At 40.8% G+C, this 9,660-nt stretch overlaps 2 protein-coding genes across 4 annotated transcripts in view; both read right to left on the reverse strand.

The window, feature by feature from the left end:
• Positions 1–9,660, reverse strand: part of LOC145466671 (piezo-type mechanosensitive ion channel component 1-like) — a 64,655-nt gene that overhangs the window by 27,665 nt on the left and 27,330 nt on the right. The window lies entirely within an intron of this gene.
• LOC145466629 (uncharacterized) overlaps positions 1–9,660 on the reverse strand; it is a 29,283-nt gene that overhangs the window by 18,023 nt on the left and 1,600 nt on the right. For 2 of the 3 annotated variants that reach the window (XM_081450336.1, XM_081450334.1), the window contains exon 1: positions 9,188–9,660. This exon is cut by the window's right edge and continues 1,600 nt beyond it. The gene's annotated coding sequence lies outside the window, so the exon portion shown is untranslated. Of the gene's footprint in view, positions 1–9,174 lie in introns of all 3 variants that reach the window. The other variant, XM_081450335.1, reaches the window with a different exon arrangement.

Raw genomic sequence — 9,660 nt, forward strand, 5'->3', positions numbered from 1 at the left:
GGACACGAAATCCGCAGGGCAAAACGACGAAAACATTTCACGGTAAGAAAGTTTTAAGAAGGGAAAGGAAAAGGTCATCGGTGAAAGGCAAAAGAATATTAATTAACTCAAAAGTATTCTGACGGGGAAATGCAGGGATTCGTAGGTGGAATCGGTCGTCACGGATATAAAAGGCTGTAGGAGAAGTTTGCAAGTAGTCCAAAGTTCATATCAGGGTTCGAATATGCTTGGCGAAGTGGTTCAACGCAGTGTTTAACGATATTAAACTTTCCAAAGTTTTGCGAATGGAATAAAGGTTAGTTACAGAAACGCTGCTTCCGAAATTTATTCAGAATTTATTTACTTGTGCTGAAGACTATGACGTCCGTGTTTCTCTGTATTTTGCTGAATGAAAACTATTGCTTGAAAGCTAAGCTTATAAAAACCAAATTCATTTATCGTGTCATGCATGCATGCATTTAAGCTTAATTTAAACCCAAAATTTCTGATAGAAGGAAATCTTTTCCCTGCTTTTTTGGCAACCCAAATTGATCAGTCAAGCCCAGCTGACTCCGTCTTCCACAGATCGTGGAAAGCACCGAAAAAAGGGTTCAAAACTTCCTTAATTTTAATCTCAAGCGTAACCGGAGTCGGCGTAAAATTTTTGCCGCGGAAAAAACAGATAAAACTTTATATGACGACCAACTTCTGGTCCTTTTTTTCCTTGCAAATTTTTATGTTGAGTGAAAAGATATTCGTGTTATTGATATCTCGACCAGTGAAAGGCAAAACTGTTTATTACATTTGTTATCGCTAGAGTTCCGAGTTCTCTAGTTCCCGCGTCGAACCGCCGTAGATCGGGAACCGTGGTTTACCGGTATAATAGAACATAGGTTTAGCAACTCTATTAACCAATCAGAGCGTGCGTAGTATCTCAGTTATTTTATAAACTCTGATGAAACATGGGTTTTTGACCAATCAGAACGCGCGCAGGGTCCTATCTAGATTATAAAGACCAATAAAGGATGATCTTTGGTAGACCTATCTTCAATAACATTTTTAAAACACCTGTTCCTTTGGCCGACTCTCGTGACCCATATTATGTTTATAAATTAAATGACCGGCGTGGTAATTCTGATAAGCCGTCATTTGTTATTAAGACCAGTAAGTTTAGAGCAAAATTGGCACTTAGCATGGACAGAACTGAAGACCAGATCTTGAGTCTTGAGTCAAGAATTTTGTTTTTTCGACGGGAAGGTAAAGAGGTGCAAAGGTTTGATTTCACTGACTACTAGCGTCAATCATTCTCTAATCAGAAGACTTGTACCTCTCGCCACGACGGAATGTGAAAGTGAAGACTGCTGCTAAGTCGAGCTTTTTTAGAACAACTTTTACGAAGTTCTATGGAAAGAAAGTCGAAATAAGAAGTATTTCTTAACTTTAATCTTCGTGGCTGGGTTACTGATATGGCATAGCCAAATATGGAGGGTTTGCGACGGTCAGTTGGTCCCCATGCCCTGGAAAGCGGAGTCAAGACTAGCCAATGTTATTTTCTAAGATTGCCGGAACCGGCAGGCTCGAAAGTTAAGAAAAGAAGACAGAAGACATTTTAATTTAAAGAACTATGCAGTCGTCAACAAGGCCAAGGAAGGCTTAGAGAATTTCAATGAAGAGGAAAACGATCGAAAACATTTACACACTCAGGTGGGTCGAATCGTACCGTTACTAAGTACTCCGAAAATGAATCAAGCGGAAACCATTCACGCCAACTGGGTGAAAAGAGACCGTATGAACATGTCCCTTCTCTATGCAGCTCATGCTGATGCCCGAGACAACGAGCAGCTGGAAGTAGAATATAAGGCACTTTAAAATGACAACGGTAAGGGAGGCAGTGGTCCCTCCCTAGCAAAGACAAGACGAAGCGAAAAGAAGTCAACTAAAAAAGGCGAAAGGCCGCAGATAGAAGATCTGAGGGACGAGGATAGGGCCGGTGACTCAAACAACCAGATGGCTAGTCCTACCCCGTACGATCGGCACAACGCAAGTGTCGAGTCTAGGAGGTCTGACGATGCAAGAGGTGGTGGTTACAGGCCGATACGAAGCAGACTATTTTCACAGAGGCTTCAAAAGGCAAAGCAAGAGAACGAGACAACTAAAGCTAAATCAAGTTCTTCGCAGTCGTCTCTCGAAGGGACTTTTATCGTAGTTAATTCTAAGAGGGAAAGTTCCGGTTTCTCAATATTATAAAAGCGTAGGAAGGCCGTGGTAAAGTAAAGATTAACTACCATTTGCTCGGACATAAAATAATAAAACACACCTGAAGCGAATTTTACTTCGACAATGTACCTAACTCACGACGTCTTACTGCCTGAGACACTGTTTTAGTTAATCCACACCAATTTACCTGCGACCCGAGCTGTTCACCCGCGACCCGCGCTGATTAGACACTCCCCGAAATCTTACATAGAACAATATGAAATCAAGCGTAAGTTGCAGTTATGATAAGTTTCGTGAAAACATATCATAGTCAGGGCCACTAGTCATACCAGCCTAGCACTCGAAGGGCTGCCCTGTTTACTAGTAAATAAAGCTGACTTTACTCTATCTCTTCTCTTGAAGAAATCGTATACTTTATATTTACTTGTCGATCAGGTTTAGTCTGTCCCACGCGCCGAGTTAATATTTTGCTAAGCTTGCGATCTCGACGAACTCAAGACAAAATAGAGGGTCTGAGGACAGACTAGGTCAGTTACATAAAATATTCAATGCTTTTACAGCTTTGATCAAGTCAAACTTTATATTTAAAACATTTTTATTATTATAACATTTCTGCTCTTTGGTTTGAGTCTAGTCGGATGCGACAAAAGCAAAAACATATTTATATAAAAACAATACACGTTTTCAAACGCTCGGCAAATACCGAGTTCAAGAAGAATTGATTAGATCTGTAGTTGTTAGCAAGTATCCCAAAAGAAGCGATACTTTTAATTATAAGGTAACAACCGTCCAAACGTAGTGTAAATTGACATGTTATGAAAAACAACGGGAATGTAAACAACAGATACATCAAGTTGAACCAAAGTGATACGATATTCGTTTTAAAAGACCTCGCAATATTACAAATTCACTTTAGTTCGTGTGAAATAAGTTACTTTTAAGCAGATTTACACCTCTCTTTTCTCAATATGTTAAGAATATTATTATTTCATTGAGCTGGATCAACCCACATGTTTTCGCAGCCCGCCATAAGTACATGTTACCAAGGTGGTAGTATTTGCAACTTTCCGGTAATCTGTTTCATAGGCTAAATTCATTCCTTCTTCATTTTGCGCCTTATTCTCCCTGTGAAAGTCGGCTGGTTTTGGAAATTGAAATTTAAAGGTTATCTATCACAATTAAGAGCCAATTAAAAACTTATGTATAATGCACATTTTCTGAAAATAAGTGAACCATTGTTATGTGACTCACAGAAATGACTTGTAACATGTAATGGCGCGTGCTAAATATCTTACCCTTTATCAACAATGGCTGCATCCGGGGGGATACTCTCAGAAAAATCGGGTGGGGTGTGCGGCTCGCTTCCCAAACCCATTACCCTCTTTAAGACCAAAATCTGCGATATGCCCTACCCTATTTATGACCAGACCAAAAATTCGAAACCCTATTTATGACCTAACCCTTAAATCAAAACTCTGTTTCGGACCTGCGTTATAATTAGTTCCCTAGTTCAGACCAATGTCAAATAACCTAAACATAATTTGTGAAGGGCTTTTGTTGATTTTCTTTTCGATAATGATGAAAAAGTGGCTTCTTCTTAAAAACATACCCATATCAAGGCTAGAGTGCAAAAACCATACCCTATTGCCGCTTTTCATGTGACGTCATCATTTTCCAAAATAAGAAATTACCGATCCCTCTAAAGTTTTAGTTTCATCCAACTTAAGGCCCTCTAATAACTTGACGTTTTGCAGCGTTTAAGCTCGACTGGGTTCCTCATTTTGAAACAGGGCACGTTTGAATTTCCAAGTTTATGCGCTGCGTGACATTAAAATGGCGGCCCGATAAGGTTCTCGCGTAGGTCAAAAAGATGAGTTATTGCTCAAGTTTTTGCTAACTAAACAGTTGTTGCTCTATAAGAAGTGCTAATTTCAATGTGTCGGAGCTCTAGAGTAATAACTTTTCGTTTCAATGGCAAAACTCGATGACAGATGTTTCTTTTACTTTACGGCCGCCATGTTTGTGTCCCTCCGAGGGGCACAAACATGGCGACTCCATACAAAGCTATATAAATTTGAGTGAAACACTTCTTTCTCCGAATAACGGGAGAATGAAAAACCGCACAGACCTAAATCTTGGCGAGGTTTTTTATATATCAATCATCTTTCATATCCCAGCTTCTTCACTTAATTCATTAAATGGTTATGATTTTTATTTCTGATGGCGTGACACTGCAAACCAGCCATTTATGACCCAAATGGCCAAAATCAGCTAAAATCGATACCATATTTATGACAAAAACAGCTGAAAAACCATACCCTTTGAGGCCGCTCAAACCTATATAGCCCATAAAAGGGAGTAACCCCTCCCCCCCCCCCCCAGGACCGCATCAGGCCAAATCGTACTGCATTCGTGAAATACCGCAAATATAAATACGTCATTTATTCAACATAACGTTACAGTAGCATTACACTTGGTTTTGTAATTTGATATTGGATGAGAGATAGTCCAAGGAGAAATAATATAAATAGCCCGCGTAGCTTGGCGGTTTAAGCAATTTTTTAAGCAACTTGAGCGTGAGCGCACAAAGCAGCGAAACCACGAGGAACTGATTGCCTGGATTACCCGCATTTTCATTGCCGTCCCCTATTTCATAATTTGACAACCCGATGACAGGTTTGGTGAATCGTATTAACATAGCCTGCGAACAGGCTCCGGTTGGGTTTAGGGCGAGCTAACTGAGTGTAGTCTAGGGTGAGCGGGACGACCCGAGAGCGGTCCCACTCGCTTCCCTCGCGGATTCACGCTCCGACTCCTACTCGCTTCGCTCGCAGATTCACGCTTCGCTTGCCGAATTTTTTTCCGCCCTCGCTGGGAGGCTGTTCGCAGGCTATATCAACACAGCTAATCAGAGCGAATGATACCGGTTTCGCCCCATGGCGAGTTCGCCCCCACTTTAAAATTTCTATTTCGAGTTCGCCCCCGCTCACGCGTCTAGCCGTCTCTTCTCGGGGAGGAACGCAGACCGGACTCGAGAAGGCGGCGGAAATCGAGCCTACCACCTCTATCGCACCCAACTTTTCGAGTTCGCATAAAAATTTTGTGTGCGACTTCGTTTAACACTTTTTAATTAAACGTTTACGTAGTTGCCGAGTTATTAAACGTTTTCGAAGAACCATTTCAGTCTACGTATGTTTGATAAGGTTAGTTGATGATTGTCCGCTTGTTGCAGCCGGCGCATAGCAACCAAGTCAAACAAAGCCCATTGATCGATCGGTTGACCTCGAAAGATAAACGACGCGTAATAAGAAACTCCCAGCCAACTTGGGAGGGAAAAGTCACTGTGATACTGTAGAGTCTACCAAAGCAAAACTATCCGATGCGGTGTTTGCTCGATGGCAGCGAAGCGCAAAGCCTAACAACGATACTGGCTCTCGTAGACGACAACATTCTTGTCTAGATCTGGCGAGCGAGAACAGTGAAACACGGTAAAAATCATGCTTTTGCCAAAGCCTGTTAGGAAAACGGCCATCACATCTCTCCTATGAGGCAAATTGTTTTTAGCTGTTTCTTGCTCGTGTTTGGCAGTTAACAATTTCGAGAGAGAGTCGCGAAGAATATTCAGGCGCGAAAACGCTTCCGACAACGCTTTCTCAATTATTTTCTGTTTACACGCCAAAGATCTGCGTTGTAATCAGTGTTGTTCCTTGGAGCTGTCCCTTGGGAGATAAGCGAAAATTTTGATTGGTGTATTAGTCTTCTGAGCCAATGGCCATGGCCCGTACTAACAGAAAGTTGCCGGTTATCCCTGCAGGCGGTTTCTCAGTTGTATCTCTCCCAGGCTCCTCGCGGCTTTCTTAGCCCGCTAAAACTGTTTAAAATCCGCCAAGCTACTAAGGCTATAACATAAATTGTTTGTGGTTATTAGGTCTAAAAAATATCAGATTTCTCGCTGATCACTTTCACACTCTCTGCCTCCACTGTGCAATTGCGCAATAGTGTCACAAGAGACAGCCAAATAAAGGGCCTCTTGTTTTATTTATTTATTTTTTTTAACTGTCAGGCAGACAGATTAGAGGAGTCACGCTTTATCAACGGCTATGGAATAAATTACCTTCGTGATCGTTTGCTCTGGCATGGGCTTTCAATTAAGCAGAATGAAATTGATCTGTTTAGCAGGTTTCACTTTAAAGTGCACCTAACCCCAAAATATTTTTTTCGCTAAAACAAATCTAGACTTTATTCGAAGCATTTGGCCGAAGAAATTTTTGAATTTGGTTGAATCCTCGATTTTCTATGCCCTTTCAAAGTCGCGATTAAGTGTTTCACGACCGCGTTTTAGGGAGTCTGGGGCGGCGGTACATGATGACGTCTACCCAGGAACCAAACACAATAGCGCCTCAGTCAACTCTCTGTATTTGCTCGAGAAAATAGAACGCAAAACTAATCGTTCCGATGTATTTTGGGACTAAAACGTCCAAGTTTTGTCTCAGAATCATTTCTTTTTCGTCACTGGAGTCAGAGTTAAGTTTCGATTCGGAAGGCTCCGAAATAAACTTCGATCGAGCACATTCGACAACTGTGAACTCACTGCTTAGAGCTTTGAGAGCAATTTACAATATTTCAAGCGACGACGGGGAAGACGTCTTTGCGGACGAGCTGCTTGCATATTAGGAATGGAAAGCTAGATACGAAGTGGAGGAGCAGGCAAACGAAAAGCAGGAAAGAAAACTCAAGGACTGCTTTGGATGGTAATTTCGTCAACTAAACATAAGATTCCCACGCGTGTTTATAGCCCGTTTACATTTGTCCTTACCGAGAATGTATTTTGTCAAGGTTCTGTTAAATCCAGTTTGTGTTTTACTTTCAGTTGAATGCTTCATGTTTATAAGAACGACGTACGTGTTGCAGTTTTCGAGACTTGATGACCTCCAAAACATTGGCTTCGATCGATTGAAAATCGTATTGTTTGGACCTGTATTTTTGAAGCTGCGGGAAGCAAGGCGGAAGGAAACATTTCATACAGTTACCGATTTCACATTGTCACACGTTTTAAGTCGTAACTCCAAATAACCAATGTAAATTGTTCTCAAAGTTTGCAGTGAAATTCGTCGGATAAGCGAAAAGGATGTGTTCCCTAAGCGGTCCGCAGATAATGTTACGCGGTCATATTTTCGACGCTATTGCACAGAATCTTTGTCGCACTGCTGATTTCCAAACCTTCGAAAAACTCTGTGAGTCTAACAATTTTGTTATCATGTAATTCTTGAGGATTAATCTTCGACTTTCATCTAAATCGAAAGAGAAATAAGTGTTGGTTAGCGGTATACAGTTGCGATCTATTTACATATCAGTATAACGCTTCTTGATCATGACCGGATCACACAACTTTGCCGGTTATGTTATAAATATTGCGGGATTGGAAGATATAGGTTGTAGGTAGTATTTCTACAAATTTCTGGTTAGCTTTAAGCAGAAAATTTATGAAAATAGCGTTCGAAAGTCTGCGGAACAAATTCCAGTGAGAGTTCTTCAGTGGTTCTCACAGATTCAGTTCGCTTGTTTCGGTTCGACAAAATCAACCATCGTTTACGTCTTTATTGCACCATTAGCCGATCATCGTCAGTAAATTGTACAGTATATCTTTCTTTAAATCTGGAATATTGCTGCAACAGCCGATAGCACCTCTGAAAGGCGTTTTCTGCGCACTTTTCGAATGTGTATTGCACCATCCTGAAGGAAATGAGAGGAAATGAGATATCCAATCTTCCTGGGTAGACGTCACAAGAGCCGCTGGACCCATTCTCCTCAAACTCGGTCGTGAAACAAAATGGCGGTGTTTTGGAGCTATTTTCGAGATTTCGTCGTGGCACAGAAAATCGAGGATTTAACGGAATTCAAAAATTTTTTCGCAGAACTGTTTCAAATAATAAGTAGATTCGTTCTAGCGAAAAAAAATTTTGGGCGTTAGGTGCACTTTAAATAACTTTTAAGAACTTTGATATAACTTCGTCTTCTCAAGTTTATATGTCATGGATTTTGTTTCATTTGGAATGTGTTAAAGAAAACAAAGTCTGGTTTATACAAAATATCATTTACATAACATTGCGATCATATTTTTACGACTCTAAGCTTTGCACCACGGATTAATTAACTTGTGAAAAACTTAGATCACTTTTTGTCTTGCGATTCATCTATAAAGGACATAATAATCACACGTTTGAATAAATATTATTGTAGCAGAATTACCGTAGTACTTTCCACCCTGAACAATGCGCTTCTTGCAGCTTGAAATATTAGACGCATTCCGCCACGCTCAAAACAACTCCTAATTAAAATTTCTTACAACGATGAAATCATGTCACTGACATAAGAAATAAATCAGCGGCCGAAGAATGAATCCCAAAAAGGTTTCTTTTCCGGTAAAACATGCTGATTATAGATTCTGCTGATTTCGATGAGTAACAGACGTATAAATGATCAATGATCAGTCTGAAACGGGTAACAGAACTTATAAACAAACTTATAAACAAAGTTTCCCATACCTTGCCGTGACAACTGAATATCAAAGACGTTAGATGCAATATCCATAACTATCAGAGACTGTTTTAAACTGAGCTTCACTCAAAAGAATGTATTTCAACTCAGCATCCGACAGCTATCTTTATATGGTTCTAAACCAATCGATCTGGCTTCCTTCGCTTGTACTTAAGAGTTTGATTTACAGCGACAGTCAAACATACCCGCTATAATACACACTGTATACTGGCTACTATGGAGAGCTCAAGCTTTCCGCATTGAGCGGGAGACTCGATCAGACAAACGAGTACAGCACAGCTTTGCTGTTCTCAGTGAAACGTCAAGTTAAGAGATCCGCTGGACGAGGACGGAAACCGAACAGTGTAGTATTGTCACTGATGTATTAAAAAGCCATATGTAAATATTATATATCCAGGTCACAGAGCTTTTAATACTCACAACTACAACAAACCTGCATTCACGGAGAACCAAGGAAGAGAAGACAGCAAGTTGAAAGCTGCAAACACCACACCGTCATGTTGGTTCAAAGTCTTCCAACTGAAAGAGGAAGTTAGAAGGGCGGATGACGTCATCTCAAGATTTCGGTCCTCTTGGCAACAAGAGTTGTCACGCAACATTTCTCTGGCTACTCGGGCGGTGGCCATCGCCACCGCATCACAAAATTAGAAACACTGTGTAACGCTAGGAGCCTAAAATTTAATCCTCTCTTCTCTCAATGTATATAAACATTTTTCTTTTATTAAGATGGATTGGTCCACACGTTTTAGCTATCCAAAAACAGCTCGCCCTCCTCCCTACCCTTCAAAAGTTCTTACCCTCCGAAAGTAGTTTACACCCGACATGCCATATTGCTATGTAACCTGGCCTGCGTCAGAAATGTAAGCAAAACTGACTTCTTTACGGTCGAACTCGACTTTTAGTCTT

The sequence above is a fragment of the Orbicella franksi genome, chromosome 13 (assembly GCF_964199315.1).
Source record: "Orbicella franksi chromosome 13, jaOrbFran1.1, whole genome shotgun sequence".
Classification (NCBI taxonomy): Eukaryota; Metazoa; Cnidaria; class Anthozoa; order Scleractinia; family Merulinidae; genus Orbicella; species Orbicella franksi.